The sequence below is a fragment of the Aphelocoma coerulescens genome, chromosome 4A (assembly GCF_041296385.1).
Source record: "Aphelocoma coerulescens isolate FSJ_1873_10779 chromosome 4A, UR_Acoe_1.0, whole genome shotgun sequence".
NCBI classification, from domain to species: Eukaryota; Metazoa; Chordata; class Aves; order Passeriformes; family Corvidae; genus Aphelocoma; species Aphelocoma coerulescens.
In genome coordinates, this window is record NC_091018.1 from 69,278 (window position 1) to 80,988 (window position 11,711).

General features: G+C 47.4%; 1 long non-coding RNA gene across 1 annotated transcript; it reads right to left on the bottom strand.

Annotated features, from left to right (window-relative positions):
- Positions 1 to 5,634: 5,634 nt before the first annotated feature.
- Positions 5,635 to 7,105, bottom strand: LOC138110172 (uncharacterized). Its single transcript, XR_011150806.1, has 4 exons — positions 6,390 to 7,105; positions 6,271 to 6,312; positions 5,857 to 6,176; positions 5,635 to 5,779 (listed from the first exon to the last, which is right to left on the bottom strand). It is a non-coding gene; the product is annotated as an uncharacterized lncRNA (long non-coding RNA).
- Between the last annotated feature and the right edge of the window lie 4,606 nt (positions 7,106 to 11,711).

An 11,711-nucleotide genomic window follows, 5' to 3' on the forward strand; every position in this document is an offset into this window, starting at 1 on the left:
CCAACTCAACACCCCGCTTTCACCCCTACTGTGGGTCACAGGTCTCAACTTATCTCTTGGATGTCTGGGGATGTCAATCTGCCTCGGGTGCAAAAGAAGGCTGCATCACCATGCGGGAAGCTCGTGCCTTCACCGGGCTCGTTCGCTCTTAGTCAGCTACAATAAAGAAAACCAGACAAACATCAGTGCATGAACTTAGCGGCACCTCAGCCAAAACCTGTCAATTCTGCCACTCACCGTCTCCTAAAAAGGCTGGCCTCCTCAGGCCGCACGCTTTGGCCACGCTCTGAGGGCAACGCCATCGTCATCGTCACAGGGTATACCTGGGTTAAGAGGAGACGAGGTGATGCGGCACTGCCAAAACTTGAGGGGGCCCTCACTCTTCCCTCCCTCCGCAACTCACTGCAACTACCCGGCCGTTGCCGAAGGCAACCTGGATGGCACGTTCAAATGGAAAAGGTAAAGGCTTTGTCGCAGAGTCCCATAATACTTCCAGCGGGCTAACGACAGCAGCGAGCCAGGTCCATCAGCCAGCTGGCAAGGAGTTTCAGCATAATACATGGGGACTGCCTAAAGTACACAAATGACAATGGATGCTTAAAGCTTAGAGTGCCAGAACTTGGCATCGAAACAGTAACAACCTGTTCAGTAAACCGGTCACCACTTACCTTACTAACTTGACTTTGACTGCTGAGATCTGGCTTTACCTCCTAAGAACAAAGACAAAGAACAATGCTGTAACACAGCCACCATTTACACTTGCTCTGCAAAGACAAACAGTGACTGACCTTCCTGCAGGAACCCCCTTAATTGGTACGGGGGCCCTCAGCCACAGACTTAATCCCTCTGCATCGGAAAGAAACTGAGGACAAAATTTGAAGTGCTGCATGAGAACTTAACAGCTCCAGCCATCTGTTGTCAATCTCAGAATACCATCTTGAGGCCAAACTACACCCTACATCACAAATTCCACATCCCCAGGCCTTGTCCTATTACACCCATACTCCACAGTATGCTGCAGGGCAGAGCAGCTCTGGGCCAAACCCACTCAGGCACCCGTGACACAGCAGATGACAAACAAGGGGACACAACAAGGAGGGAAAACTCTGGGCTAGATGATCACAAGGACCAAGAGAATGAGGAATGAGACAACTTAGGTGAGACCGACAGTGAGCCGACAGGGCTCCAAGAACCCCGGCAGAAGAGGATGCTAACACAAAGGCTTTATCCAAGAACCGCAAAAATGGATGCCTGAGTTGTACGGGTGGAATCCTCTAGCTATCTTCTCATTTTCACAAGTCCTCATCCCCTTTAGTGGATTGTTGTGGTGCACAGCCGTCAATGCAGCTCAGAACAAGACCTGAAAAGACACCTGACTCAACATTGCTAAAGAGATGTGATTCTGATGCAGCTCCAAGCTCACGAGTCAAAGGATCAATGGTATCGGCACCACACTGAGGAACACCAAGAAGAGAGATGCTAAGAATAATGCCCAGAGTTTGCAATAAGCATCTCAAAGGGCTAAGGCAAAAGACCTGTGACATGAGATGCACAAAAGAACGAGAACGCACAATAGACAGGTGACATGTACCAGGCCTGCTCTGCCCAGCACCTCTCAGCTCTGTGATCAAAAGCAAAACTTTTGCTTTATAGGTCCTAAGGGGCCCCTTCTTGGGTATCCCCACCTCCAAATCTGACTCAAAAATACCTCCTGGTGAGTCCCAACTCAACAACCTGATGTCACCCCCTCTGTGAGTCACAAGCCTCGACTTATCTCTCAGACGCCTGGGGATGTGAATCTGCCTTGGACGCAAAAGAAGGCCGCCTTGCCATCCAGGAAGCTCCTGCTGTCACTGGGCTGTTCTCTCTCAGTCAGCTACAAAAAAAAAACCAAACCCAACATCAGTACATTAGCTTAGTGGCGCCTCAGCCAAAACCCGACAATTCTGCTACTCACCGTCTCCTAATAGGGCCAGGGTCCTTGGGCCACACGCTTTAGCCATGGTCCAAGGCTGACACTGGCATTGCAGGGTTTACCTGGATTAGGAGGAGACAAGGTGATATGGCATTGCTGAGACTCGAGCAGACCCTCGTTCCTCCTCCCTCCCCAACATGCTGCAGCTCCCCAGCCATTGCTAAAGGCTGCTCAGAAAGACCCTTCAAATGGAAAAGGTGAAGGCTTGGTCAAAGAGTCCCATAATACTTTCAGAGGGCTCACAAGGGTGGCGAGCCGGGTCTGCCAGTCATGGAGGTTCGGAGAACACAAGCAGACCACCTTAAACACACAAATGACAATGGATGCTTGGAGCTGTACCAGAACTTGACACCCAAGGAATAACTTTCTTTCCACCGGTCACCGCTTACCACGCTCACTTTACCTTGACTGCTGCTACCCAGCTTTACCTCCTAAAAATAAAGACAAAGAACAATGCTGGAACATTGCCACCATTTACACTTGCCCTGCAAACACAAACAGTGACTCACCTTCTTGCGGGAATCCCCTTCAACCGGTGGGGGACGCTCTGCCACAGATTTAACCCGTCTGCATCTGAAAAAGTGATGACAAAAGTTAAAGTGCTGCATGAGAACTTCGCACCTCCAGCCATCCTGTGTCAATCTAGGAATAACATCTAGAGGCCAAACTACACCCTACATCACAAATCTCAAGTCCCAGGGCCCTGTCCTATTACAACTATATGCCAGACTGTGCAGCCGGGCAGAGCAGCTCCAGACCAAACCCATGCAGGCACCTGTGACACAGCAGATCACAAACGAGGTGAAGGGATGAGGAGAGAAAACTCTCAGTGAGAAGAATGACTGCAAGCACATTGAAGAACTAAGACAGAAGACATGAGATGCCCAAAAGAGACAGGGCGCACAATAGACAAGTGACATGACATGCACTGGGTCTGCTCTGCCTGGCGCACCTTGACCTTGTGATCAAAAGTGAGACTTTCCTTTCATGGGGCCTAAGGGGCCCCTTCTTAGACATCCCCATCTCTGAAGCAGACTCAATATTCCCTCCCAGTGAGCCCCAACCCGACACTCCGCTTTCATCCCCTCAACTTATCTCTCAGATGTGCAGGGATGCAAATCCTCCTCAGGCACACAAAAAGGCCACCTCGCCATCCAGGAAGCTCCTGCCATCGCCAGGCTGTTCTCTCAGTCAGCTACAATAAAGAAAACCAAACCAAACATCAGTGCACGAACTTAGTGACACCTCGGCCAGAACCCAACAATTCCGCCGCTCACCATCCCCTAAGAAGGCCAGGGTTCTCAGGCCACACGCTTTGGCCGTGCTCCAAGGCCGACGCCATCGTCGCCACGTATTCCTGGGTTAAGAGGAGACAAGGTGATGCAGCATTGCTCAAATTCGAGCAGACCCTCACTCTTCCTCCCTCCCTGACTCACCACAACTACCCAGCCGTTGCTAAAGGGTGCCCGGACAGCAGCTTTGAATGGAAAAGGTAAAGGCTCCGTCGCAGAGTCCCGTAACACTTCTGGAGGGCTCACAAGGGTGGCAGACCGGGTCTGTTGGCCAGTCATGGAGGTGCTTCAGCATAATACAAGTGGACCCCCTAAAACACAGAAATGATTGTGGATGCTTAGAGGTGTACCAGAACTTGGCACCCAAGGAATAACAACTTTTTCTTTCCACCAGTCACTGCTTACCTCGCTCACTTCACTTTGACTGCTGCTATCTGGCTTTACCTCCTAAAAACAAAGACAAAGAACAATGCTGGAACATTGCCACCATTTACACTTGCCCTGCAAACACAAACAGTGACTCACCTTCCTGCGGGAACCCCCTCAACCGGTGGGGGGCGCTCTGCCATGGATTTAACCCATCTGCATCTGAAAGAAAGTGATGACAAAAGTCAAAGGGCTGCATGATAACTTAACAGCTCCAGCCATCCTGTGTCAATCTAGGAATAACATCTTGAGGTCAAACTACACCCTACATAACAAATCTCAAGTCCCAGGGCCCTGTCCTATTACACCTATAGGCCAGGCTATGCAGCAGGGCACAGCAGTTCTGGGCCAAACCCATGCAGGCACCCGTGACACAGGAGATGACAAACAAGGGGACACAACAAGGAGAGAAAACTCTCGGCAAGAAGAATGACTGCAAACACATTGAAGGGCTAAGACTAAATACATGAGACACAAGATGCCCAAACGAGACAGAACGCACAACAGACGAGTGACATAACATGCACCAGGACTGCTCTGCACACATAAGTGTTTTAATCAAAAGTGATACTTCCCCTTTATGGGGCCTAAGGGGCCCCTTCTTAGACATCCCCATCTCTGAAGCTGGCTCAATGTTCCCTCCCGGCAAGCCCTGACCTGACACTCTGCTTTCACCCCCTCAACTTATCTCTTGGACATCCAGGGATGCAAATCTACCTCAGGCATAAGAGAAGGCGGCCTCACCATCCAGGAAGCTCCTGCCATCACCGGGCTGTTCTCTCAGTCAGCTACAATAAACAAAACCAAACCAAACAACAGTGCACAAAGTTAGTGGCACCTCGGCCAGAACCCAACAATTCTGCCACTCACCGTCTCCTACGTAGGCCGGGGTTCTCGGGCCGCACACTTCAGCCACACTCCGAGGTTGACACCATTGTTGCGGGGTATACTGGGGTTAAGAGGAGACAAGGTAATGTGGCATGGCTGAAACTTGAGCGGACCCTCAATCCTCCTCCCTCCATCCCCAACTTGCTGCAACTCCTCTGCCGTTGCCAAAGGCAACAGGATGGTAGCTTCGAATAGAAAATGTAAAGACTTCATTGCAGAGTCCTGTAATGCTTCCGGAGGATTCACGAGGGCAGCAAACTGGGTCTGTCTGCCGGTTGGTGAGGAGGTTGAGCATAATACAAGTGGACCCCCTAAAGCACACAAATAACAATGGATGCACCAGAAATTGATACCCAAGCAATAACAAGTCATTCTGTCTACCAGTCACTGCTTACCTCACCCACTTGATCTTGACTGCTGAGATCTAGCTTTCCCTCCTAAAAATAAAGACAAAGAACAATGCTGGAACACAGTCACCATTCACACTTGCCCTGCAAACACAAATGGTGACTGACCTTCCTGCAGGAACCCCCTCACCCGGTGTGGGGCACTCTGCCCCAGATTTAACCCGACTGCATCTGAAAGAAAGTGATGACAAAAGTCAAAGTGCTGCGTGAGAACTTAACAGCTCCAGGCATCCTGTGTCAATCTAGGAATATCATCTAGAGGCCAAACTACACCCTACGAAACAAATTCCAAGTCTCCAAGCCTTGCCCTATTACACCTATAGGCCAGACTGTGCAGTAGGGCAGAGCAGCTCCGGGCCAAATCCCATGCAGGATTTGCATGCAGCAGATGACAAAGGAGGGGACACAACGAGAAGAGAAAACTCTCGGCAAGAAGAATGACCACAAGCACATCAAAGGGCTAAAGCAAAAGACATGAGACACAAGATGCCCAAAAGACACAGAACACACAATAGAGAAGTGACACAACATGCACTGGGACTGCTCTGCCCTGCACACCTCAGCACTGTGATCAAAAGTGAGACTTTCCCTTTATGTGGCCTAAGGGGTAGCCCCGTCTCCAAAGCTGACTTAAAAATTGCTCCCAGCAACCCCCTACCCAACACCCCGCTTTCATCCCATTGACTTATCTCTCAGACATCCAGGGATGTGAATCCTCTTTGGGTGCAAAAGAGGGCCACCTTGCCATCCAGGAAGCTCCTACCATTGCCAGCCTGTTGTCTCTTAGTCAGCTACAATAAAGAAAACCAAATATCAAGGCTTCAACTTAGTGGCATGTTAGCCAAAACCCAACAATTCCACTACTCACCATCTCCTAAGAAGCCCGGGGTCCTGGGGCCACACACTTTGGCTGCGCTCCAAGGATGGCACCGTCATCGTAGGGTTAAGAGGAGACAAGGTGATGCAGCATTGCTGAGACTTGAGCAGACCCTCGCTCCTCCCCCCTCCCTCCCCAACTCGCCCCAACTTCTCGGCCGTTGCCAAAGTCTGCCCGGATGGTATCTTCGCATGGAAAAGGTAAAGGCTTCATTGCAGAGTCCCATAATGCTTTGGGAGGGCTCATGAGGGCAGTGAGCCAGGTACATCGGCCAGTCGGTGAGGGGGCTCAGTATAATACAAGTGGACCCTCTAAAACACACAAATGACAGTGGATGCTTAGAGCTGTACCAGAACTTGACACCCAAGGAATAACAACTTTTTCTTTCCACCGGTCACTGCTTACCTTGCTCACTTGACCTTGACTGCTGAGATCTAGCTTTCCCTCCTAAAAATAAAGACAAAGAACAATGCTGGAACACAGTCACCATTTACACTTGCCTGCAAAGACAAATGGCGACTGACCTTCCTGTGCAAGCCCTCTCACCCGGTATGGGGCACTCTGCCACCGATTTAACCCATCTGCATCTGAAAGGAAGTGATGACAAAAGTTAAAGGGCTGCATGATAACTTGGGACTAGAAAACTGCAAGATGCCGCCATACCACTCCCGCCGAACCCCGCATGGACCGGCCGTGGTTGCTCCGTCTGAGGTGTGGCTCAGGTGGTTATGCAAAGGTAAAGGTTACCCGTAAAGCCTTCTTTCTATTCCACCTACCCCCCAGTCTATTCCACAGGGCAGAGCAGTTCCAGGCTAAACACAAACTCAAACAACACATTATGCTACAAACAGTGGGACGCAAGGATGATAAAAAAAGCTCTCGGAGAGAAGAATGACGGTGAGGACCGAGATGACGCCAAAAGAGATGACCGATGGCATAGTGACAGTAGACAGAAGCGGCTCTAAGGAGCAGAAGAAAAGACTTTAATAGAGTGACCTATTATAAGAACTGTCAGTCACGATGATCAAGACGGCTACAAAACAATGCTATGTTCAGAATGCTCCCTGTATCCTTACAATGTTATAAGCCCCAGGACATCACAACTCACGGCTGGAAAGGATGTATGGCAATACAGCCGGGAATGAGGCCTCAAAAGACATCTGACTCAACATTTCTGAGATGCGATTCCAAGACACGGCTGAGCCCATTGGTAAGAGAACAAATGATATCGGTGATATGCCGAGAAGTACAAATGTTTGAGAACCTAGAGATGATGGCTGACACTTGCCATAAGGTCCTTAAGGATAAAAGGCAGACATAGCTGATCCAAGGGATCCTGAAGACACGCTAGACAACACAACACACCAGACAACACAACAGACTGGAACTGCTCTGCACTGCATACCCTACGGTTGCAATCAAATGTGGAGCCTCTCCCTTTAGCTGTCCTAAGAGGCCCCTTAGAGAGCATCCCTTACCCCTGCACTAATTATTAAGTTTTTCCCAGGAATTTCCAACTCACTACCATGCTGCCATCCCACCTCCAGGTCATAGCCCCTGACTTATCTTTTGGATGACTGGCAATATAAAGCCACATTGGATGTGAAATGAGTCCTCCTCAGTCGTCTCGGAAGGCCCCATAATAGCCGGGTTAGCCTCTTAGTCAGCTACAATTAAAAAAAAAAAAAATCAAGATCAATGCACAAATCTAGTGGCATATAGGCCAAATGCCCACAATTTGGCTACTCACCACCTCCTAAGCACATCCAGGTCCTCGGGTCTCTGGCTTCACCCAGAATCAAAAGCTGTGGCCATTATTTCAATAGACACGTGAGACAGCAAGGGGCAAAGTTATATGGTATTTCTGTGAGTGCAGTGGATGCATTTGTGTGCTTTAAGATGTATAAATGTATCTGCTGTGCTTGGGAAAAAGCCTTAGGTAGCCCCAAATAGACACCTTTTCCCACCCTATGGCCTCCAAAACCCCTTTTGGCACTTCCTAAGCCAGCTACCCTGCTCACACTCTCCCAGCTGCAATCCATAATTTACCTATCGGAAGCCACAATTTTGGATATCATCTTTGATATGGGTAAGGTCCCTTTTATAACACAATGAATGCACTAAAAAAATTTGAAGCTTCATACTCAATACAACCTGGAAGTTACAATGCTCCTAAAAAAAAAAAAAAAACAAGAAGAAAAACTGAAATTAGAAAAGCACCTTACCACCCCTGAACACTCAAGCCAAAATTATGAGCCTAAATACTCCCTGTGTTCAACACTATCTTCTTCACAATGTCTTCAAAACCTCTGTTGCTTTAGAGGCTAAAAGCATCTACTGGGGAAAAAAAAAAAACAACCTGATATAAGCTGAAAGGCCCTCTTCATTAAAATGAGAGCAGATCTCCCACCCAGTCAATCCCAGGGAGGAAATGAATCCCTTTGGCAAAGGCTGGGGTTAATATACCCCTGGCCGGGTCTGCCTCTCATTCCCATCATGCCCCAGAAAAGGGAGGAGGTAATTACCACAAGGTATAAAAGCTGTCAAAGGAGCTATAGCTACTTGCCTCCTCTGATTTAAGTTCAAAATGAGTAAAGGGCTGGAGAGGAGGAAAAAAAGCTCTTCAGGGAATTGATGATACCTTCTTTTTTACTACAGCTACATCGAGCAAAAGGGCAGAGACCAGGTAAGAAATAAGACTTTGTATTTTGGCAGTGTAGATAGCTAAGTGGGATAACTAGCTGTTAATTTACACAGTTGCTCTGTAGTGATTAGTAAGTAGTACTTCACATGTGACTAAGTAGGGTGGAGAAGAATAGTAATTATATGAATGGTGAAGCTCTCATTGGGACCTCTAATTAGGGCTAGATACATTATAAATAAATATAACAAAACTAATAGACTCCTGGGTGCTGTTAGGGTTACGTATGTGCTGGGCTTACTCCCATATGAGATATTTGGTACCGGGGCATGGGTAGAAGAGCCCTGACATGCAGATTTAAACCCTTAAAATGCTGAAAAAGGGAGCACTTCCTTTAACTGAACCCCTAAAATAAGGAAATGGGGTGTTTACCTCCACTTAAGCTAATACAATGGCAAATAAATGGCTTCTCCCCTTTAATTTAATCCCTTAAAATATTTGGAAAAGAGGGGGTTTTCTCACTTTAAATCTCTCAAATGATACAGAAAGAGTAATTTTTCCCTCAGCTCAAACCCTTAAAAAGGGGGGACAACTGGGCTTCCCCCTCCATTTACACATTTGGATGATGAAAATGCAGGAGTTACCCTTAATTCAAACCCATAAAATAGCACAGTCAAGGTTTTCCCTTTCCATTTAAACTAGAAAATAATGGGAAATGGGGATTTGCTGTCAATTGATAGCCCTAACAGCATAGAAGGGGTGGGGTTTCCTTCAAATGATACTATTAAAATTGCAGGGGAAGGGGATTCCCCCTCAATTTTGATGGAGACAATTATGGAAAAGGAAGTTTTTTCCCTCAATTTAAGCCCCTTTTCTCCTAATAATACCTCTCTTTTCTGGGGGCTCTGGGGAGGGACTGACAAGATAAAAGTTTCCCCATGGCACCCCACATGCTGCCTGGCGTGCTCAGGTGCCCAGGTGCACCTGGCTGCTCCCTAGCTCCTGCTAGGATGCTCCAACTGCTGTTCCTGGAGGGACACTTGGGATACCCTCATCAGCCCCTCTGAACTAGTAGCTCCCTGTGCAGGTGTGCCCGGGTAACCCTCTGAAAGCAGCTGGTCATGCCTGGACCTGCTGTGCCTTGGAGCCGGGGGTGAGGTGGAGAAAGGCCCTGCCGGTCATTCCCTCCCATACACAGGCCATCGTCTGCCGCTGGAACACTGGGGTACTGGGCTTTCCTTTCTGTGGAAAAGAACAGGCCTTCTCATCCGGGTGCCCGTGGCCAAAATTGGGATTCTGCCTCCAAAATTCCCTATGTCCTAGCTTTGTAATTACCAAGGAAATTTCCCTCAGATCATAAGCGATCACCAGTAATTTTTCTTCTGCAATTACTGAATTGTGTTTCTGTGGAAGTGTTTGACACATCCCTTGAAGGTTTGGCTGGGTTTTTTATGGCTAATCCTGACAGGCCCCAACCGAACCTGAGCGCCCCATCTCTGGTCTACCCTGAACTTCAGTGAAATATTGATATAGTTTATAAATATTCCCTTTGCCTGCTACTCAGTCTTTCCCTGTCCATCCAGGGAGCAGATTATTCCACCCTTTGCTCCTGACTACAGCTCTCCTGCCCAAATGCCGGTTCTCACAGACACAAACTAAGCAGAAAACTGCTACAAGTGTTGACTTTTAAAGTAAAATTCTTATTACATCTGGCTAAATGATCAAAATAAATACAAGTATTGATGGTCATGGGGGGAAAGCTTTTTTGGAAGAGAAAATATCCATTTTGGTAGCACAGATCCCATTTTGACAGTAATGCCCTCTTTTGGGTTTGGGAATCTTGCACATCTAAGACAGCTGAAAAGTGGTATTTTGGAAGCTGATACTTGAAATTGGGCCATTTTGATATTTTTGGAACTTAATATTCTGACATTTTGAAATGGAATTATTTTGGTATTTTGGAACCTGGTATTCTGGTATTTTGAAACTAGGTTACTTTGCTATTTTGAAACTTGGTTTTCTGATATTATAAAACTGGACTACTTTGGTAATTTGGGATTTGGTATTCTACTATTTTGAAAATGAGTTACTTTGGTATTTCTGAGCTTTGTGTATTGAAACTAGGGTACTTTTGTGTTTTCGAACTTGGTTTTCTGGTATTTTGAAACTGGGATTTTGAAACCTGGTTTTCTGATATTTTTTAACTTGGTTTTCTATTATTTTGGAACTAGGTTATTCTGGTATCTCAGAATCTGGGTTTTTTTTTATTTTTGGTAGGCTGTTTTTTTGGTATTTCTGTAGGCGGGGGGAGGGTGGTATTTTGTGACAGGCTGTCAGTTCAGTATTTTGTAACCTGGGGGGTTGGTATTTTGTAACCTGTGCTCGGCAGGAGCCTGTGGCATCCTAGTCCAGGCTCTTGGCTTCATTTGCCTTCTTCCAGTGCAATTATCCTCTCATGGGAACTGTTAAATCCCAGACTGTACAATGAGACACACTTCTCAAAACAGAAGTAAATTCCAGCTATGGAAAATATCACTGCCACATTTAGAAGCACTTTAGCAAAGACCTCGGAAAAAGCAAAAGTGACGTGTGATTACCTGGGGCCCCAGGAAACCGAGGTAAGGGTGGGGAACAAACACATAGCAAACAGCTTCCACTGCTTCTTGCTCCAGCCACTACTGCAAGTGCAGCTTCCCTGGAATTTCACGTCCAGTATGTGTCTTCCAAGCTCAACAGGTGAACAGGTACTCCAGGATTTACTTCGTTGGTACTTCAGGCAGCACAGACCCTCTGTGAGGAACAGGAATCCAAGGGCAGGTCTAAAACTGGTCCTTCCTCCCACTTGCTGCTCCACACTTTCTCCTTCTGGTAGGATGCAGGTGACTTGCAGAGGCAAGAACACTGCCTTTCAATTCAATAGAAAACCTGCCTGAAAAAACCAGGACACTGGGAGGCTGCAGCAATTCTTTAGTGTTTCTGTTCAACGCTGTTCTCCTGCTGACTTTCTTCATGGGGCCTTTTCTGCCAAGGTCATTCCTGTATGACTTTATCTTGACAAATGTTTCAGAAAGTTGAGTTTCTTGAGAACCGTTTCATCCTGACTTTGTCAGTGCTGTGCTTGCCATGATCCTTTGGACGCCCTAACTCCGCAACCAATTCAGGGAACACCAACTTAGCCCTGGACCAGGAAATAAAAGACAACAAA